The 21919-nt window shown below is 40.8% G+C and overlaps 1 long non-coding RNA gene across 1 annotated transcript; it reads left to right on the top strand.

The window, feature by feature from the left end:
- The first annotated feature begins 651 nt into the window (after positions 1 to 651).
- LOC135363908 (uncharacterized) lies at positions 652 to 18320 on the top strand. The gene is made up of 3 exons (XR_010410258.1): positions 652 to 1981; positions 8879 to 9012; positions 10710 to 18320. It is a non-coding gene; the product is annotated as an uncharacterized LOC135363908 (long non-coding RNA).
- The last annotated feature ends 3599 nt before the right edge of the window (positions 18321 to 21919 follow it).

Below are 21919 nucleotides of genomic sequence, written 5' to 3'. Positions count from 1 at the left end.
TTAATAAGCAAGCATAAAGATGCTTAACTAATGAGTAACTGAAAAAATGCGAATTGAAACAGTAAGATGATATTTTCACCTACCAGTTTGGTAAAGATTTAAATATTGATGAAAGCATGAAGAAAGATACTCTCATATACTACTGCTAAAAGTGTAGATTGGTAAAAACTTTGTGGAAGGCAGTATATACTTAATTTAAAAAAATCTGTATACCATTTATGCTAGGCATCCTATTTCTAAGAATTTCTAAGGAAATAATTAGACAAAGGCACAAAGACAAAACTACAAGCATGTTCACTGTAATAGAATGTATAATAGTAAAAAATAGTACTAAGTGAGCATTATATAAGATGAGGAGGCATATTTTAAAGACACAAACAGTGCCCAGCTCACCCATTAGCTATAAATGGTGATATTTTCCATAAAAGCTTTGCTGAGCATTAGATAATTGGGGCCAGAAAGGTCAGTGAGAAATGTCTCAACTGCTTTGCCATGGTGAGTTGACTGTGTAATATGCACTTAATGGAAAGGCAACTTGCCAAAATAGATAGCTTTCTCCCATACTGTCCTGGGGCCTATTTGTTTTTAAATAAAGAACATACTTTAACCCACTTAGAAATGGTAAATTTAGTACAAAGCTTTCAATGTTTTTTTTTTTTTGGGGGGGGGGGGGGAAGAAACCCTAAACTGATTCACAGAACACAGGGACTAGAATTTCAATTGAAACCAGATGTTCTCGTTGTGATTGTATTTAATGGCTATCAGCAGTCAAACCCAAAAACCCAAATCTCCAGTGTGGCCCAGCTAATGTGAGTCACCCACCCATGCCTGGGTAAGGTACCTGGGTTCCTCTGTGCGGGAGAAACAGATAACTATGCCATAGCTGCAGTTTGTGGAGAATTTACTATGTGCTGGGCACCATGCTTAAGCATTATACCCACCTTATCTCATTTAATTCCAAGAAACCTATAGAATCGAGTGCTTTCTCCATTACATAAATCAAACAGTTGAGACTCTGAGAAGTTAATGACTTGCTTAAGGTCATCCAGCAGGGATTCCGACCCACAGCAGAGTCCACAGCCTGGCTCTTGCTTTCCACATTGTAGTACAGTCTCTCCATGTTGTACAGAGAAGGAGAAAGGTGGGAAGAAAGCGTATTAGCACGAGTCTCTTCACTTGGTAAGCACCAGTGTGGCCACAGTGATTTTCTAAATACTAAAATATTTCCACACTAATTTGTAAACAGTGTTGCCCATAGTCTCTCCCTTCCTCCCCAGTGCTTTTCCATTGCCCTTCTCCAGGACCCCGGGGCCCCTCATTTAGCAACGAGAGGGGCCACCCCTGCTCTAGCAGGGCCCCTCAGGAGCCCTTCCAGGGCCTTCTTTTTGGGCAGTGTTAGGGATTATTAATTCTCTGTATATCATCCCTGAGGAGAAGAAACACCTAGTGAGCGTAGGGCAGAGGCAGGGCTGCTAGTTCTAGAATTCACGGCTTTGTTTGCTATATTCCATCTCTAACTACTCTGTTTTATACTTAGAGGTTTCCTCCACATCAGTCGTAACGCGGTTCCAGTGTTCGCCCTCTGCTGTCACCCAGGGCCAGGTGCATGAGGCCTGTCCTCACTGTACTGCCTCCTCTTCCCTCGTGGCAGCATTTCCTCCCATCCTGCTTGGTCGGCACTGGCAGCTCCACGGGACAGCCAAACGTGACTGTGGCTTTTGGAATTTGGGGCAATTTGATCAAATCAAAGACATCGTGACTGTGAGGTTCACCATTCCTGTACGTCCCAGCAAGAAAGAAAGCCCTGTGACGCATGACAGTGCCATGCCATCATGGATCAGTCGCACCAGCATCTTGGTGCTTTGAGATTTCTTTCAACTCTTCTGCAGGATTTGGCAATTTCTCCTGCCTCTGGTTGCCATGATAGGCAGTCCTTCTGCACATGTCTCTGTAACAAAATGGAACACAGATTCAGCTGCTTGTGAGTATGCCTCTTCCTTTCCCAGGTTGTGTGAAGGCTGTGCTTGGTTTACTGCTTTGCTAAAAATATGTAAACGTCCTCATTCTTCCTAAGAACGTGTGTGCATCTTTAATACCAAATTCACATTCTACTGCTGTTTCCCCATTTTCTGCTGTGCTGGTTCTATTGAATTAATATCTGCGAAAATCCAAATTGGAGGTGCTAGTTACATTTCTTCCTAATACATATTGAAGATACATTTAATAACTATTAAAATGGGGGAAAATGCTGTCTACGGTCATCTCATTGACCCCCGATAAGGTGTATGCCAGGTTCTGGGAACAAATCTCTGTGGCAGGTTGGCTTGCCGGGAGCTCCTGGCAGTTCTCAGCTATGTAAGGTGTAAGGTATTGTCATAAAAGGGTAGGTGGAATGTGTAATTACCATTACACTAATGTGTAATGGTAATTCTTCCTGGGATTCAGCATACATATATTTATCTGACATCTGTCAACTGGAGTGGGCTGAGGGGGTTGTGTGACATGACACATAATGGCATAGAACTTGCCATGGGTAAGACAGGTGGAAAGGAAGCTCTTCTGTTGCTTGGATGTGAGACATAAGGTCATTGCCTCAAAAATATATAACAGAGCATGGTTAGGCAGTAAGAGGGTGTGTTCAAATAGTAACATGACATTGTTACACTAGAGCATAATTGTACTGTAATTATTGCTAATTTGTCTAGTATCGTCTGAGACTCCTTTCAAGAGAGCCACTGCTATTCAGAAATGTCCTGCAGACCAAAAAGTTTCAGAATGCCACCATAATGCTTGAGGCCACTGACAATGCCCACACCTGCTTAAAATAGAGGGCCTTACGGGTAATATTATTAGTGGAAATTTCTGGAAACTTGCAGGCCAACAAGATACTAATGTGAGGGAAAAAAGCTGCCTCGTCATTGATAATCCCAGTTACTAAGTCTTCTTTTTGTGCATTACAGATAGGCATGGGGGAAAAAAGACCCATTTTGCTTCTTAAAGGAATTCCTGAATGCCTTTTCTGTCATTTGTGCTAAACTGGCACTGTATTATTTGAGGTCAAGTCTACTTTCTCTGCCTAATTCCAGTTATATAGTCTCTACTTAATTTTTTTATTGAATTAGTTTTGAAGAATTATATTTTTTTCTAGTCAGTTATGCACTTAATCTGTTTTCAGGTTTATTGCCAGAAAGATGTTCTTAGTATTCTCTTATCTTTAAAAATCCTTGTATTTATGTCATGTTCCCTTTTTACTCCTAATATTGCCTATTTATGCTCTCTTTCTTTACCAATTTGCCAGAGTTTTGTCTATTTTTTAAAATGTCTTCTAAAAGAGACAAATTTTGGTTTTGTTGATTCTCTACTTTAGCTTTTTTATAATCCCTCTTTACACCACATCCCTTGGCACGCATTGCAGTATTTATATGTGAAAACTCCCCTCTTAACTCAAAACTGTTGCTCTGAATGAATAAAAAGTCCCCTTATCTGGAAAAACTTTAAAAAATTTCCTGTGTGGGTGTATTTCCTTATTTTCTGTCTGCTTCTGTAAACTCGTTTAATATTGTTTGAATTCTATTCCTTTGGACAACACTTTCCTCAGTTACATTACTTCTCAGTTTTATTGCTGTTCAAAGCCTGAAACACAGGGATAAAGTCCTGCTTCAGGACTTTCAAGTGATTGGTTTATTCTGGAAAGCTCAGGCTCAAGTTGAGCTCTGAAAGATGATGAGGATTTGGATATGGGGGTAGGGAGCAGTGGTTTTCTGGGTAGGGCTTTGAAGGCGGTATGTGTGGACAGCAGTGAGATGACTCACCCCTATCAAAACCCTGGAGATTCAAAGTAATATCCCTCAACCAGCCTCATCTAGACCCTGTTCTCTTTGGCTTTCTGCTCCGGTGGCTCAGACCATCTTTCAATATCTCCAATCTGTGGGGTGCCTGGGTGGCTCAGTCATTAAACCTCTGCCTTCAGCTCAGGTCATGATCCCAGGGTCCTGGGATCGAGCCCTGCATCGGGCTCCCTGCTCAGTGGGAAGCCTGCTTCTCCCTCCCCTACTCCCCCTGCTTGTGTTCCCTCTCTCACTCTGTCTCTCTCTGTCAAATAAATAAATAAAATCTTTTAAAAAAAAATCTCGAATCTGTGTTGCTCCCTCTTACCTCAGGGCCTTTGAACATGTTCTTCCCTTCCCCAGGGTGCTCCTCCCCATCCTTGCCACTTTTCCTACTTTATTTCTGTTCTCCTCTCAGGTATCTGTCCTTTCTTCATGAATAATTTTCTGATTCCAACCAAAGATCAAATTCCCCTATTGTAACTTACCATGAACATAATTTTACATTAATTATGTGATTCCATGCTTAATGTCTATCTCTCTCTCTGGAATGTAAACTTTTTGAGGACAGGAACTATGTCCTTTACTTTTTCATTTTGCCCACCATCTTACAAAGAGTAGGCACTCAGGTAGTAATTGTTTAATTTCTCTCTTTTGCTAATTAGTTAACATATAGCTGAGCAGTATAGAGATCTGCAAAGTCCATCTTTATCTTTTTTTAAAGATTTTATTTATTTATTTGAGAGAGAGACACAAGCAGGGGGAGAGACACAGGGAGAAGCAGACTTCCCGCTGAGCAGGGAGCCCAATGTGGGGCTCTATTCTGGGACTCCAGGATCATGACCTGAGCTGAAAACAGATGGTTAACCAACTGAGCCACCCAGGCGCCCCCAAAGTCCATCTTTAAAGACATAATGTCCAGACAAGAGCTACTTGACCCAGAACAGCTTAGAATCTGAGGCCTAAGTTACTCCCACTCATTAAAAAGAAACAAAGATATGCAAAACAGACGTAAAAAAATTGTGCTATTTTAAATGTTTACATTGAGACAATTAACACTTTAACATATAATACAATATAATTTGCTATTCACAAGATAATTATAGGATTTATTAAATTATTCTTTCATGGTACACTCATGCAGTGTGGAATGGTATTGGGGTTCAAGCATAAGGCATATAATAGATGTCTTTCTTCAGCCCCAGTATTCCTTGGCTGTCTGAATAGCCTCCTCCACTTGAGGCCCTTTGTGAAAGCGATGCCTAAGCCACATCCCCTCCTGGCTACCCCCACCCGTTGATAGGACAAGGCCTGACTAAAGGTATTCATCTATCAAAAGAAAGAGCGAAGTAGAAAGAGATTTACTAGCCTTGGAAAAGGAGAAATAGGGAGGTAGATCCTGGCAAGTTCTTTCCTGCACAGCGTACACCTTGACCTGGGACACCCATCTCACCTGTATGGCAGATCAAGCCCTAGAGTTGAGTTGGAAGTGTCTAGTGATCATAGCTCCATGATGCTCACATGGCCCTGAGTTTGAGTTCTCTAGACAGCATGTGATTATAATCTGACTTCTAGTGCTGGCAGGCTGATACAGGTCATCTTCTATTAATCCCCCACCTCCCATTTAGCATTATGGGAATATTGCAGCATAAGATAGTCCCTACTCCAGCAATTCTGGGAATATCTGAATTACCAGACAATTTTTTATTTTTGTTTTTGTTTTTTTTTTTTTTTTTAAAGATTTTTATTTATTTATTCATGAGAGGGAGAGAGAGAGAGGCAGAGGGAGAAGCAGACTTCCCACAGAGTGGGGAGCCCGATGCGGGACTCGATCCCAGGACTCCGGGACCATGACCTGAGCCGAAGGCAGACGTTTAACCATCTGAGCCACCCAGGCGCCCACCAGACAATTTTTTAGTCACAAAGATATATTAAGGGATTTAATGAATATAAAAATACTTAACACATAACCCAAAACTACAGGGAGGTAGATTGACCATCGACCAAGATAACTCCTCTGTTAACTTCAATCTCTAAAGACTGTTTTCTTCACTCATCTTTATTCTTTTCCTTGTAAAGGAATAAGGAACCTTGAGATGCACCTACCTCTGTGTTTAGCTAATATATTGGGTGACTAGGAACAAATGTATCAAAGTCAAGTGTTCGCAGCCTCTTTTGCCCACACAGGAGAATTTTGAGTCTAGCAATCTCCACCTTTCCTTTCCCCTGAGTGCTAAGGGAGATTCTGTCTTTGCTAGATTGGTTTCTTGCCCTTGTGAGGCAAAACTGGGACAATGGTAGAAAATCGATGGAACAGAGAAGAGGAGATGGGGTGGGGTAGTTTCATGGAAAAAGGGCAAGATTTATTGACTGCAGAGGAGAAAGAGGGAGGAGCAAGGGGGCAGGAGGAGAAAGGAAAAGTCCAGAACTACATCGTGTCCTACTAAAGAGTTTTGTAATTCAGAGCTGAAGGTCAGGAGAGAGAATATGGCCTGGAGGGGCAGTTCTTTTCCATGGGGAGGTCACAGAAAGTGTGGCAGTGAGAGAGGATTTTTAAAAAGAATGTTTTTCTTTTTTAAGATTTTATTTATTTATTAGAGAGAGGCAGCAGGGGCAGAGGGAGAGGGAGAAATAGATTCCTCACGAAGCAGGGAGCCTGACGCATGGCTCGATCCCAGGACCCTGAGATCATGACCTGAGCCAAAGGCGCTTAACTGACTGAGCCACCCAAGTGCCCAATAGTATTTTGTTTTGTATCAGAAATATACTTTCACATCCTTGATGCTTTTTTGAGAGAGATAATAGTAATGATTTTATTTACTGAAGTTTGTGTGCTGACCTGTTTCTTTGAGTGCCAGACTGCTCTGAGATTGGGCTTGTTGGGACCCCAGTTCTAAGTTCAAGTCTGATATTGGAACAAGGCAGTTGTCTCCCCATAGTCTTTCTTCTTGCCTCAGACTTTGGGGATTCCATCCTGATTTGGTCAGAGTATGATCTTCCAGGAAGTTGTTGGCCTGGAAGTAGCTTAGTCTGTTAGCCTGGGTTCTTCCAAAGCAGATCCTGAGGCAAAGATTTGAGTTCAGGTAGATTAATTGGGATTGTGCTTCCAGAGGAAGTGAAGCAGGGAAGAATCAGCCAGTACATGGCTGTGGCCACTGAGGCTGGTGCTGGTATGGGTGACTGGTGTTCAGTCCTGTGGGATCTTTTGAGGAGCTTTATGAAATGTTTCTCAAAATTATCCTCTTAGGGAACAAAAAGGGAAAGCATTTATTCATTGGCTCCAGTCTTCTAGTGGGTCAAGGGTGGTCTCAGAGGCTGTCATTATTCTGGGCTTTTTGGCATGTGTTCATCTGACAGTTGAGCAGTGTTAAAAGATAAACTGAGGCATATTAACACTTTTAAGAGTTTATATGAGCAAAAATTGATTCCAGTTAGGCAGCACCAAACCAGAAGCGACTAGGAGCGTTCTGCTACCAGGCACTGTGGAAAGGTATTTATAGAGAAGATGTGGATGTGAAGCAAGGAAATTATTTGTTTGACTATAGCTTAAAGCCTAGTTGGCTGTTTGTGATTGGCTGTCCTTAGGTTTCCATTTCTTAACCTTGAGCATTTATAGGTTTAGATTTTGGTTTGCTTACCAGGCTGCCACACGTTAGAGTCATTTCAGTCTAATGGCCTCCTTGTTTAATTAACTTAACAGCAGGTTCTCATGGATGTCCTACCTTGTGAGGTTAGAGCAGCCACAGGGCATAAAGCAAAAGGCTCCTGGTGTGGAACAGAAACAAGATGGCCTTGGGCTGTCACTTGCTCAGAGCAGGTTGCCCCGACTGGTGAGTAAAACAGAGCGTGCCAAAGAACAGAGATTCCTGGGAAATGGCCGTGTGTCTGCCTGGATGGTGGATGTCCAAGAGAACAGAGGGAGAAAAGGATGTCGAGTGAGATTGTGCAGCCTTATGGACTTTATCCTGAAAGCAATAGGGAGCCAGTGAAAAGTTACTGCAAAAGAGTGAACCCAGTCAGATTTGTGCTTTAGGGAAAAAAGCAAACAACACCAGTCACAGGGCAAAGGATGGATTAATGGGGTGTGCATAGCATGTGAGGGGAAGGGTGGTGAGACCTTTTAGGAGATAACACAGACAGTCTAGGTGAGAGAATATGAAGATCTAAAATAAGACTGTGGCAGGTGGGGTTATTGAAAGAGAGATGGAACAAGGAAACCTGGCCATGAACTGGTTCAGTGATGGGCTTGTGACCCAGGCTGAGTAGAGCAGAGTCTCCTTCTCTTTGAACACAAGATGTAAAAATGTGATCCCAAAGTGAGTGCCTCCCTTGTTCTCCACCATGTGGAGAGACTGTACATGGGCTCCTTTTAAACACTTTGATTATTGCTGAGAAAGACCATCTTTCAATACCTAACTGTTAATGTACACCATTGTTTTCATTTTGTTTTTCTCTCAGAGCTTGGAGAACAAGGGGTATGGAGTATGTGTGTGGGGGGTGTGTGTGTGTGTGAGAGAGAGAGAGAGAGAAAGACTGAGAGAGAGATACTGAGAGAGAAACAGAGAGCGAGAGAGAGAGAGATACTGAGAGAGAAACAGAGAGTGACAGAGAGAGAGAATGACTTAATGATGTGGAGTTCCTGTATCTAGTCTACTCTGAAGCCTGTTTTAAACCCTACTTTCCATGGCTTGATGGTTTGTTGATATGAACATGTAATTTCCCCTTTTTGGCTTAAACCACTTGAGTTTCTCACAAGAGTCTTAACTAAAATAACATCTTTGTGCCTGAAGCTTTTTTCCTACTTTATTTTTGACAACAAATATTCTTTTAAGGGAAAATACTGGGTCCAAGATTATCACCAATTTACACCATCCCCAGAAATGTATAAGAATAACTCACCATACTCTTACAAGTACTGAGTAATACATTTTTTTAAACCTTTGTTAGTTTCTTAAGTTAAAAAAAATCTTGTTTAAAAGTACTTATTTTTAATTACTGGTAAGGTTGAAAATATTCCAATTCTATTTGTTTTATATCTTTGTTTTAAGTAGGCTCCACACCCAGTGAGGAGCCCAATGCAGGGCCTGAACTCATGACCCTGAGATCAAGACCTGAGCTGAGATCAAGAATCAGACACTCAACCAACCGAGCCACCCAAGCACCCTTGTTTTTATCTTCTTTTTTGGTAAATTTTCTAGTTATGCCCTTTACCTATTATCCTTATTGGGATCTAATCAATTTTTAAAAATCAATTTGTATGAATTTTCTCTAACGAAAGACTGTTAATTTGCCTGTCCTATCTATTTCAAATGTTTTCTCCAGCTTGGTTGCTTGTTCTTAACTCTGTTTATTGTGCTTTTGGAGATACAAAAATTATAAAACGCTATGCAGTTGAATTTGTGCTTTCTTTCACAGCTCTTAAATTTAGCAGGAAATAAGGCCACTCTGCTCTTTTGTCTTTATAAGTTGGCTACAAAAAATATTTTGAAGAAATGGCTTTTAAAAATAGAAATCTTCCATCAATAGTGTGGCAGCCATGGAGACTCTGCCTGGACCTTGCTTCAAGAAAGAGCTCACCTTTCAGCGGCGAAGGGCTCCGTGAGCTCTCTAGCAGCAACGCCCTCAGGATCTGCCACAGCATTTGAGTGGAGACCAGTCCCCTTCCAGGCAGCAACCAGCCAATAACTGAGCATGGCAGGGCCACTAGGCCTGGCCATTTGTGCCCAACACAGGGCCCCTGTATGAGCAGTCTGTGTGCTAAGGGAAATGTCCTCAGAGCTGTAGTGCAGTCTGGAGCTCTTTCCCCTTGTCTTCCTTCCTTCTCTCCTCACAGGTGTCAGACTGACATGGAGGTCTGCAGCTTTTCCCTGCCTACTCTGCTCCCGCTCCCATAGGCATCAGCCACAACAAATCTCTGGCACCTTTATTATTTTTTTTAAGATTTTATTTATTTATTTGAGACAGAGAGAGAGCACAAGCGGGGAGGAGGGTCAGAGAGAGGGAGAGGGAGAAGCAGACTCCCTGCTGAGCAGGGAGCCTGACACAGGGCTCCATCCCAGGACCCTGGGATCATGACCTGAGCCGAAGGAAGACGCTTAACCGACTGAGCCACCCAGGCAGCCCCAAATCTCTGGCACCTTTATCTTCATTTTGACATCTGCTTCCTGGAGAACACAAGTGACAATTATTATTAAATAATAAAGCAGTTCGGAGGCGCCTGTGTGGTTCAGTCAGTTAAGCGTCTGCCTTCAGTTCAGGTCATGATCCCAGGGTGTTGGGATCGGCCCCGCAAGACGCTCTCTACTTGGTGGGGAGCCTGCTTCTCCCTCTCCGTCTGCCTGCCGCTCCCCCTGCTTGTGCTCTCTCTCTCTGTGTCAAATAAATAAATAAAATCAATCTTCTTTAAATAAAGTGCAAAAAAATAATAAAGCAGTCCAGAGATACAGCCAAGAAAGAACAAATCAAACTACATTGTACCATTTGAAAACACCCATTAGCATATAAGTAGACATAAGATAGTTCGGTAGCTGGCTGGCTAGAGAGATGGAGCAAGGATTTAGTTTGTTCTGTTCACCACTTATCGGCACATCTAGAACAGTGTCCAGCAGACAGCAGGGTGCTGACACGCTTGTTCAACAAATGGACAAATCACATAGTTTTCAAAAAATGGATGGAAGTATATTTTTTCCCATTAAACAAAAAGAATATTGAGTTTAATTTTACCTGAATTTATCAAAAGGAAATGCTTTGGTAAAACCTAAGGGATTTCTGAACCCCATTAAAAGATTTCTTACCACCAAAGGTTTCTAGTAGGCTCACGCTAAGATTTTAAAGTTTTAAAAAAATTACTTAATGCATTTTCTTTGACACTTTATTTTTTAGACGAATTTTTGAGTCCTGTAATTAACCCTGAAAAATTCCATGAGATTTAAAAAATGTAAGTATATTAAACCTATAAATTTGTGATTGATACCCTTACGCTATGCATTTTTATTTATTTTTATTTTTTAACATACAGTGCTTTATTAGTTTCAAGTGTACAATATAGTGATCCAACAGTTCCATACATTCCTCAGTGCTCAAGACAAGTGCACTCCTTTATCCCCTTCATCTATTTCACCCATCCCCCCACCCACCTTCCCTCTGGTAACCATCAGTTTGATTTCTATAGTGAAGGGTCCTTTTTTTGGTTTGTCTCTCTTTTTTTTCCCTTTTTTCATTTGTTTTGTTTCTTGAATTCCACATATGAATGAAATCATATGGTATTTGTTTTTCACTGAATGGCTTATTTTGTTTAGCGTTATACTCTCTAGATTCATCCATGTTGTTGCAAATGGCAAAATTCCATTATTTTTTATGGCTGAGTAATATTCTGTTGTATATATATACACCACATCTTCTTTATCCATTCATGTATTGATAAACACTTGGGCTGCTTCCATAGTTTGGCTGTGTAAATAATGCTGCAATAAACATAAGGGTATACATATCCCTTCAAATTAGTGTTTTTGTATTCCTTTTGTTTTGTTTTTTAAGATTTTATTTATTCATTTGACAGAGAGAGGGAGACACAGCGAGAGAGGGAACACAAGCAGGGGGAGTGGGAGAGGGAGAAGCAGGCTTCCCGCCAAGCAGGGAGCCCGACGTAGGGCTCGATCCCAGGACCCTGGGATCATCACTTGAGCCGAAGGCAGATGCTTAACGACTGAGCCACCCAGGCACCCCAGTGTTTTTGTATTCTTTATGTAAATACCTAGTAGTGAGATTACTAGATCATAGGGTAGCTCTATTTTTAATTATTTAAAATTTTTTAAAAACACAGCGCTCCATCCCATCACCTTGAGATTACCACCTGAGCCCAAACCAAGAGTTGGACACTCAACTGACTGTGCCCCGCATGTGCCCCGTCTATTTTTAATTTTTTGAGGACCCTCCATACTGTTTTCCACAGTGGCTGCACCAGTTTGCATTCCCTCCAACAGTGCACAGGAGTTCCTTTTTCTCCAAATCCTCACAAACACTTGTTCCTTTAGTTTTTTATTTTAGCCATTCTGACAGGTGTGAGATGATCTCATTGTGGTTTTGATTTGCATTTCCCTGATGATAAGTGATGTTAAGCATCTTTTTTTTATGTGTCTGTAGGCCATCTGTATGGATTCTTTGGAGAAATGTCTGTTCATGTCTTCTGCCCATTTTTAAATTGGATTATTTGGGGCGGTTTTTTGGTGTTGAGTTCTATAATTTCTTTTTATATTTTGGATACTAACCCTTTATTGGATATGTCATTTGTAAATACCCTCTCCCATTCAGGAGGTTGTCTTTTAGTTCTGTTGGTTGTTTCCTTTGCTGTGCAGAGCTTTTTAGTTTGATACCGTCCCAATAGTTTATTTTTGCTGTTGTTTTCCTTGCTTCAGGAGACACATCTACAGCATTCATTTTTAAATCTAAAAACATAATATGTTTCTGCAACTGTGCAAATATATGTATCTTTTCAACTTGGATTTGCATTAAAAATTATACCATGCAAATTTTTTTTTAAAAGATTTTATTTATTTTGACAGAGAGAGAGACAGTGAGCGAGGGAACACAACCAGGGGGAGTGGGAGAGGGAGAAGCAGGCTTCCCGCTGAGCAGGGAGCCCAATGTGGGGCTCGATCCCAGGACCCTGGGATCATGACCTGAGCCAAAGGCAGACGCTTAACGACTGAGCCACTCAGGCGCCCCTATATACCATGAAAATTTTTAATAAAAATATTCCTATTCCTAGGTATTTCATAGTTTGTGAGAATGTATATACCATTTACAAGCAATTATGTTGATGATTTAGGACTACAGAGCCAGTTGCTCTCATGAATGATCCAGGGTGTGAGGACCCAGAGGACAGAGAGAGGGAAAGAATAGTTGTGGCAGCATGTCCTGGTCAGATGGAGCCCTGCCTCCTGTACTGGGCAGCGTGTGCCCGGCTGAGCCACGGGCCCTGGCCCTCATTTTTGTTCAGTCGATCTTCTCCTTGTTGGCATGGCATTCTACCCACCAAAAGAGCTAAATACTATTTGACCATCAGCCTTCGTTGCAATAAGAACCTGGACATAGATTCAAACACGCCATTAGAATATGAAAGGAAACCTGCTGAGTATCTAGAAAAGGTGTGTGTGTTTGTGTGTGTGTGTTTGATAAAAGAGAGACAGGCAGGAAGAGAGCCCATGCCCTCACTTTCTTCCTGTCCTTGAACGCTGATGTGTGAGAACACAATGTTTGGCGCTGTGGCAGTCATCTTGAAACCTTGAGGGGAAAGCGAGGAGAATCACACCAGAGCCATCCCAGAGACCCGATATCATCATGTCGCTGTGCCAACCAACTCTGGGATCCTCTACTGGCATAATGGAATGTTACCATTCGTGCTTCCTGTCGCATGTAACCAAAACATATTAACCGGTATATTTTCTGAATCTGCCTTCCCCTCTTCTAGTCGACAGTCCTTCCACTTAGAATGTCTGGGCAGCCTAGTCAGTACCTCCAGATCTCCCCATGTTTAGCTCTCTGCTCTCACATTCATTCCTCCTTCTACATTTAAACCCTTCCTTTTGCACTAGGAACCATGATTACACTGGCCCCATCTGTCTTCCACTCTCACTCCGCACCCTACCCGACTTGTTAAGAGCTTAAAAACAACACAGATTTTACACATCATGGCTATTGTACACCTGTGCCATTTTGTCTGCTCATCGCTTGCTCTCCCCTCCTCCTGGAAGATGTGTCTTGATTTCCCAGGAGGGGCTGCTGCTTTCCTTTCAGTTCATGTCCTATGAATAAGGTAGACACCGTCCTTTGTGTTCCTGGCTTGGGCGCGCTTCCATTCATCATTGCATCATTGATTGGTTCATGTGTGAGTGGGGACACAGTTTGAGGCCGTGAGCTCCAATCCTATTTTAACGAAGTGAAAAGAAATTTATGCTTTTTGCTGAGATTGCCAGAGTCAGGTTGATGTGAGCCTGGAGCTTCTGGGGCCTGTAGAAAGTTGGGCTAAGAAGTCAAAGCAGAAAAATACCAAGCAGGAAATGGAGAGGAAAACAAAAACCAAAAAACAGGCCTGATGACATTGTTTGAGCCTCTGACTTTTCTATCAAGTGACCAATGATTTCCTTTTCTTTTTTTGCTTAGACCAGTTTGAGTTTGGTTCCTTTTTTTTTTTTCTTCAGATTTTTAATTTAAATTCTAGTTATTTAACATATAGTGTAATACTGGTTTCAGGAGTAGAGTTTAGTGATTCATCACTTACATATAACACCCAGTGCTCATCACAAGTGCCCTCCTTAATGCCCTTTACCCATTTATCCCATCCCCCACCCCCTCCCTCCATCAACCCTCAGTTTGTTCTCTATTGATAAGAGTCTCTTACAGTTTGTTTCCCTCTCTCTTTTCCCCCCTTCCCATATGTTCATCTGTTTTGTTTCTTAAATTCCACATGTGTGTGAAATCATCTGGTATTTGTCTTTCTCTGAATTAGTTCATGCAGCATAGTACACTCTGGCTCCATCCATGTCATTGCAAATGGCAAGATTTCATTTTTTTTGATAAAGATTTTATTTATTTGGGATGCCTGGGTGGCTCAGTTGGTTAAGCAGCTACCTTTGGCTTGGGTCATGATACCAGGGTCCTGGGATCGAGTACCCCATCAAGCTCCTGCCCCAGTGGGGAGCCTGCTTCTTCCTCTGCCACTCCCCCTGAATTCATTTGTCAGAGAGAGAGAGAGAGAGAGCACAAGCAGGGGGAGTGGCAGGCAGAAAGAGAGGCAGGCTCCCTGTTGAGCAAGGAGCCCGATGTGGAACTTGATCCCAGAACCCTGGGATCATGACCTGAGCCGAAGGCAGAAGCTTAACTGACTGAGCCACCCAGGTGTCCCAAGATTGCATCATTTTTGATGGTTGAGTAGTATTCCATTGTATGTGTATACCACATCTTCTTTTTTTTTTTTTTTAAGATTTTATTTATTTGCAAGAGAGAGAATGAGAGACAGAGAGCATGAGAGGGAGGAGGGTCAGAGGGAGAAGCAGACTCCCTGCCGAGCAGGGAGCCCGATGCAGGACTCGATCATGGGACTCCAGGATCATGACCTGAGCCAAAGGCAGTTGCTTAACCAACTGAGCCACCCAGGCGCCCCTACCACATCTTCTTTATCCATTTACCCAAAGGTAAATACCTAGTAGTGTAATTGCTGGATCATAGGGTAGTTCTATTTTTAACTTTTTGAGGAACCTCCATACTGTTTTCCAGAGTGGCCACACCAGTTTGCATTCCCACCAACAGTGTAAGAGGATTCCCCTTTCTCCGCATCCTCGCCAACATCTGTTGTTTCATGTGTTGTTAATTTTAGCCATTCTGACAGGTGTGAGGTAGTATCTCATCCTGGTTTTGATTTGTATTTCGCTGATGAGTGATGTTGAGCATCTTTTCATGTGTCTGTTGGCCTTCTGAATGTCTTCTTTGGAAAAATGTCTGTTGATGTCTTCTGCCCATTTCTTAACTGGATTGTTTGTTTTTTGGGTGTTGAGCTTTATAAGTTCTTTATAGATTTTGGATGAGTTTGGTTCTTATCACTTGGACTTGCAACCAAGGAAGTCCTGATCACTAGAGCACCTGTAAATTCAAGGTCCAGGGCTCAGTGACTTTTGGGTACTGATAGCTTATTACACCCATCTCCCAATCATAGGACCTTCATTCCATCTGTGTCCCCACCTCAGGGCCTCTCAGTTATTTCTCTCAGTGCCTCATGTATATACACTCCTGACAAAGTCGATTACATTCTTCAGCTCCAGTCTCTAGGTGATGTCTTCTGTTCATAAGTCACCATGTCCGAGCTGCCGGGGCCCTGCACGGAGACTGACCACTCTATTGTATCATCTCAGTTTAGATACCATTACAAATGCAAAGCAGTTGCCATGGATGAGAAGGTAAAATGGGTTGTGTGTAACAGCACTGAAAACTCTCAGAACCACAAGAAGAAAAAGTTCACAATTTATACCCCAAACAGTGCATTACACAGAAATTCAATTTTAAACAATAAGAATTTTAAACAATAAGAATTTTAAAGATACTGACTTACATGGAAAACCAGAATTCAGAATCAGTGAGGAACCCCATGGTAGTTGTGTGGTAAGCATTTCTAAGTACTCATGGAAACTTGTTAAAATGAACATATGTTTAAGCATATTTAAAAAAAGACTACAAAATACTAAAAGTAAAATTCCATTATTGCCTTAAAAACCAAGACTGTCATGTATGTGTTAAGAACTACTATGTGGGTCTGGATTGCTATCTACAGTTTTAGTAAATAATTCAAAATTATTCTGAATTTATTGTTAGGTTAATGGTTTTTACTGAGCACAACTGTCTAAAGTCAAATCAATTTGTGGTTGCTTCATTTAGGAAATATAAATCCTCAGAAAATCTGTCAGTATAAAAGGGATACCTCCAGAGCCAATTTCTTCATTATTTTTTTTAAGGTTTTTATTTTTTTGTCAGAGAGAGAGAGAAAGAAAGTGCAAGAGCACAAGCAGGGGGAGTAGCAGGCAGAGGGAGAGGGAGAAACAGGTTCCCCGCTGAGGAAGGAGCCCGATGCGGGACTTGATCCCAGGACCCTGGAATCATGCATGACCTGAGCCAAAGGCGAACGCCCAACCAACTGAGCCACCCAGGCATCCTTCTTCTGTTCTTTAAAGAAGGGCTTAATGATTGGTCCTTACTTTGTCAGAAGAAATAATTGTAGTGGTAAAAGTTATCCTATAGCACTTCTGGATTGTTCATGAGAGTCTAAAAAAATTAAAGCTTTTCATTTAGTGCAAGATGGTGCTCTGTGCAACCATAATCTAAGTAAATCTGAGTTCCCATTTCAGTTAAAAAATGAGCTTGGCTACCCCACTCAAGCATCTTCCATCAAAATGACTCTCTAGGGAATATGGGGGTGACCTCTTTATTGTCCTAACCTATTTCAATTGGACTTTAAAATTGCTGTTTAAAATAGCAAGAAAAGGGGTACCTGGGGTGCTCATTCAGTTAAGCGTCTGCCTTCGGCTCAGGTCATGATCCCAGGGTCCTGGGATCGAGCCCGCATTGGGCTCCCTGCTCAGCGGGGAGCCTGCTTCTCCTCCCTTTGCCCCTTCCCCTCGCTCATCCTCTGTCTCCCCCCCACCAAAATAAATAAAATCTTAAAAAAAAAAATAAAATAGCAAGAAAAAAAAAAGATGATGAGGCAGAGGATGGGGAACTTGCAGTTTTGAAAGACATTATCACCCAATAGCAATATGTAAGCTTTAATCAAACAAACTGTAAAATAAATTTATGACCCTTATGAAATGATTGGAAATTTTAACAACTACTGTATATTTGATATTAAAAAATTACCGTTGGGGCGCCTGGGTGGCTCAGTCGGTTAAGTGTCTGCCTTTAGCTCAGGTCATGATCCCAGGGTCCTGGGATCAAGCCCATGTCGGGCTCCCTGCTCAGCGGCGAGCCTGCTTCTCCCTCTGCCTGCTGCTCCCCCTGCTTGTGTTCACTCCCTCTCTCTGTGTCAAATAAATAAATAAAATCTTTTAAAAAAATTACTGTTGATTTTTTAAGTTATGATAATGATATTGTGATTATGTTTAGGAAGAGTCATTACCTTTTAAGGAACCATAATGAAATGGCTGTAGATGGAATGATAGGATGTCTGGGGTTGCTTCAGAATAAAAGGTGATGTAGTGGATGGGGGTATGGAAGAAATAAAAGTATCCGTGAGTTGATAATTGTTGAAACCAGGTGATGGGTAAAGGGGAGTTCATTTTGCTATTCCCTCTATTTTAGTATTTGTTTAAAATTCACTTATAACAGAAAGTTAAAAAATATGAAAAGTTTATGTCCTTTGGCAGCATTTAGGATGTTTCACCTTAGGATTCTTTTTCAAGGAGTTGGTATATTGAGAGCCTCTTTTTTTCCAGCTCGTTCCCCATTCTTAATGTTAGTTGTCCTCAGAGCCTCCTTTCTCGTCTTTTTTTTCCTGTTCCCTTTATTATCTCCTTTGCTCCCATGGCTTTCATTATCAACCATATGCTGCCAATCTCAAATGTGAATCTCCTCCCACCTATCCAACTCTAGCTACATATTTCCTGACTTGGATGTCTCAAGGGCACCTCCGTCTTAACTGAGCTCATTGTCTCTATTCCCAAAACCTGCCTCTTTTTCTGAATTGCTCTTTTAGTGACCACTGAGAATGAGGCACATTTCTCCATTTGGCTCATGCCTATTATCCTAGTTTCTGCAATTAGGAATTGACTGTGTCTTATCTTACAGTCATTCATTTCATGAATGAATTGAATGTTTATTGAGTGCCTGTCGTGAGCATTCTATTATCTTGGAATTATGTGTCTCATTGCCTAGCACAGTGCTGGGCAGAGAATTAACTGTCAAAGATCTCTTGTTGACCAGTTCTTCTTTTTTAATTAATGAAATATTTCAATCATGCAAGCAAAAACAAAAAGATTAAAGAATAAATAATGATCTGTGTACCAACCACCCAGCTCAAGAAGTAAAATTTTAGAGATAAAATTCAAGCCTCTCTATATTCTCCATGACCCCATCTCTCTCCCTTCCTTTCCTTCCCCAAAGGCAATCATTGCCCTCAATTCAATATTTACCATTCTGTTTCTGTTTTTTTTTGTTTTTTAGAGAGGGAAGGAGAGAGGGGAGGGGACGGGCAGAGGAAGAGGGAGAGAGAGAATCTTAAGCAGGCTCCACACCCCGCATGGAGTCTGACTCAGGACTCAATCTCATAACCCTGAGATCATGACCTGAGCCAAAATCAAGAGTCGGATACTTAACTGACTGAGCCACCCAGGTACCCTTGATATTTACCATTCTAATGAATATGTTTAATTTTTTTTTAAGTTTTTATTTATTTATTTGACAGAGAGAGAAAGAGCACAAGCAGGAGGAATGGCAGACAGAGGGAGAAGCAGGCTCCCTGCTGAGCAAGGAGTCCAACGTGGGGCTCAATCCCAGGACCCTGGGATCATGACCTGAGCCGAAGGCAGACGCTTAACCGACTGAGCCACCCAGGCTCCCCAATGAATACATTTATATTTCTACTACTATGGAGTATTCTTTTGAATATTTCAAACTTCAATGAAATATATCATACAGTTGTATACTTTTACAGCTTTGTTGGCATAATGTATGTTTTGAGGATTTATCCGTGTTGATGCATGAGACTAGTTCATTAACTATCATTGTTGTACAGTATTTAATTGTTGTTTATCCATTCTCTTGTTGGTGAACATTTAGATTGTGTTCATTTTTTTTTTCACTATTATAAACATGCTGCAGTGAGCATTTCTCCTTGTTCACATGTGGAAGTAGAATTGCTGGTGACTTCACTAGATGTTACTAAATTATAAATGTTTATAATCCCAGGTGCAGATAGGACAATTCTTGTTGCTTTACATTTTTACCAACATTTGTGTTGTCAGACTTTATTTCTTTGTTTGTTTGTTTATATTTGAGTATAGTTGACACACAATGTTACATTAGTTTCAGGTGTATAACTTAGTGATTTGACAAGTTTATACATTATGCTAAATTCACCCACCACAAGTGAACATCTGTCTCAATACATTGCTATTACAATATCATTGACTATATATTCCCTATCCTATGCCTTTTATACCCATGACTTATTCATTTCATAACTGGAAGCCTGGGTCTCCCTCTCCCTTTCACCCATTTTGCCCATCTCTTAACCCCCATCCCCTCTGGCAACCATCAGTTTGTGTTCTGTATTTATAGGCCTCATTCTGCTTTTTGTTTCTTTATTCATTTTTATATGAGAGGAATTATATGGTATTTGTCTTTCTCATTCTGACTTATTTCACTTAGCATAATACCCTCTAGGTCCATCTATGTTGTCTCAAAGGGTATGATCTCATCCTTTTTAATGCCTGCATAATATTCCTGTGTGTGTGTGTGTGTGTGTGTGCATACCACATTTTCCTTATCCATTTGTCTACTCTTGGAGGCATTGTCAGACTTTTAAATTATTTGTCTGATGACTGATTCATTGAGATTTCTGTTGACTACTGAGATCAAGCATCTTTTTTGTTTATTGGCTAAAGTTTTCTGTTTTGTGAATTATCTGTTTATATATATATCTTTTATTGTTGTAAAATATACATAACAAAATGTTACCATTTAAACCATTTTAAGTACTATTTAGTAGCATTAAGCACATTCACACTGTTGTACAGCCTATATATTTTATTAATTTTCTATTTTAGTGTGTTTAAAACTGTCACCTACTTTTAGAACTTTATTTTATATTGTGATCCAGTATGTTTACATGCATATACACATATAGATATATAACTGAAACAAAAATTTCCCAAAGTATTATTTATCTTTAATATGTGGTATGTACTCAGATGTTCTCTATTCTAATCTATTTTTTATTATTAAATACTAGTTTACAATCCACAAAATGTATCTAATACACACTATTTTATTGGATTATTTTCTATTTTTCTATCTTATTTTGGATACTAAGCCTTTTTTTTTTTAAGATTTTATTTATTTATTTGACAGAGACACAGCGAGAGAGGGAACATAAGCAGGGGGAGTGTAAAGGGAGAAGCAGGCTTCCCGCCGAGCGGGGAGCCCGATGTGGGGCTCGATCCCAGGACCCTGGGATCATGACCTGAGCCGAAAGCAGACGCCTAACAACTGAGCCACCCAGGCGCCCTGGATACTAAGCCTTTTTTTAGTTATATGCTTTGCAAATACCTGTACTCATATAGCTTGTCTTTTAATATTATTCATATTTTGATGTACTGAAATTTTCTATTTTAATGTGTTTAAATATTTTAATTTTTTCCCCTTATGTTTTGGGCTTTTTGTGTCTTGTTTTAGAAATCTTTCCTTTTCGGGGCACCTGGGTGGCTCAGTCGGTTAAGCATCTGCTTTCGGCTCAGGTCATGATCCCAGGGTCCTGGGATGCAGTTCTACATCGGTCTCCCTGCTCAGCAGGGAGTCTGCTTCTCCCTCTGCCCCTTCCCTCTGCTCATGCTCTCTCTCTTTATCTCTCTCAAAAAAAAAAATAGGTAAAATCTTAAAAAAAAAAGAAATCTTTCCTTTTCTCCCAGTATTAAAGATATTCTTCCATATTGCTCTCTAATTTGAGATATCTATATCTATCTATCTATTTATTTATTATTTTTTAAAGATTTTATTTGTCAGAGAGAGTACAAGCAGGGGGAGTGGGAGAGGGAGAAGCAGGCTCCCCGCTGAGCAGGAGCCTGATGTGGGACTCTATTCCAGGACCTTGGGATCATGACCTGAGCTGAAGGCAGACACTTAGCTTAATGGACTGAGCCACCCAGGCATCCCATCTAACTTGTTTTAAAGCTTTGACTTTCTACTTAGATATTTAATCAACCTAGAATTGATTTTTGTGTATGATGGAGGTAAGGATATAACTTCAGTTTTTACCATATAATAAACAATTATTCCAGCACCATTTATTGTATACTCAATCTTTACCCCACTGGTCTACAATGGTACCTGTGTTAAATATCATGTTCCACATATGAGTGGGTTTGTTTCTGGGGTCCTTATTTTATTCTTTTTATCATATCTGTCTCTTTACCAATACTGTATTACCTTAGTTACTGTTATTTTATTTAATTAATTAATTTTTTTTAAAGATTTTATTTATTTATTTGAGAGAGAGAGAGAGAATGAGAGAGAGAGAGCATGAGGAGGGGAGGGTCAGAGGGAGAAGCAGACTCCCCGCCGAGCAGGGAGCCTGATGTGGGACTCGATCCAGGGACTCCAGGATCATGACCTGAGCCGAAGGCAGTAGCTTAACCAACTGAGCCACCCAGGCGCCCAGTTACTGTTATTTTATAATAAATCTTGACATCTGTTAAGGCATATCTTCCTACCTTGTACTTCATAATGGTCTTGGTTTTTTGTTCTTCTACATAAATTTTGGAGTCAGGTTGTCAGATGTCATGAAAAGCCTTGTTGGTATTTTGGTTGGAATTACACTGAATTAATAGATTAAT

Source organism: Mirounga angustirostris, unplaced genomic scaffold, assembly GCF_029215605.1.
Source record: "Mirounga angustirostris isolate CCGP_5_RB_7025 unplaced genomic scaffold, mMirAng1.0.hap1 SCAF_3, whole genome shotgun sequence".
NCBI lineage: Eukaryota > Metazoa > Chordata > Mammalia > Carnivora > Phocidae > Mirounga > Mirounga angustirostris.
The sequence above is the reverse complement of the archived record's forward strand: the minus strand, read 5'-3'. Positions and strand labels throughout refer to the sequence as shown.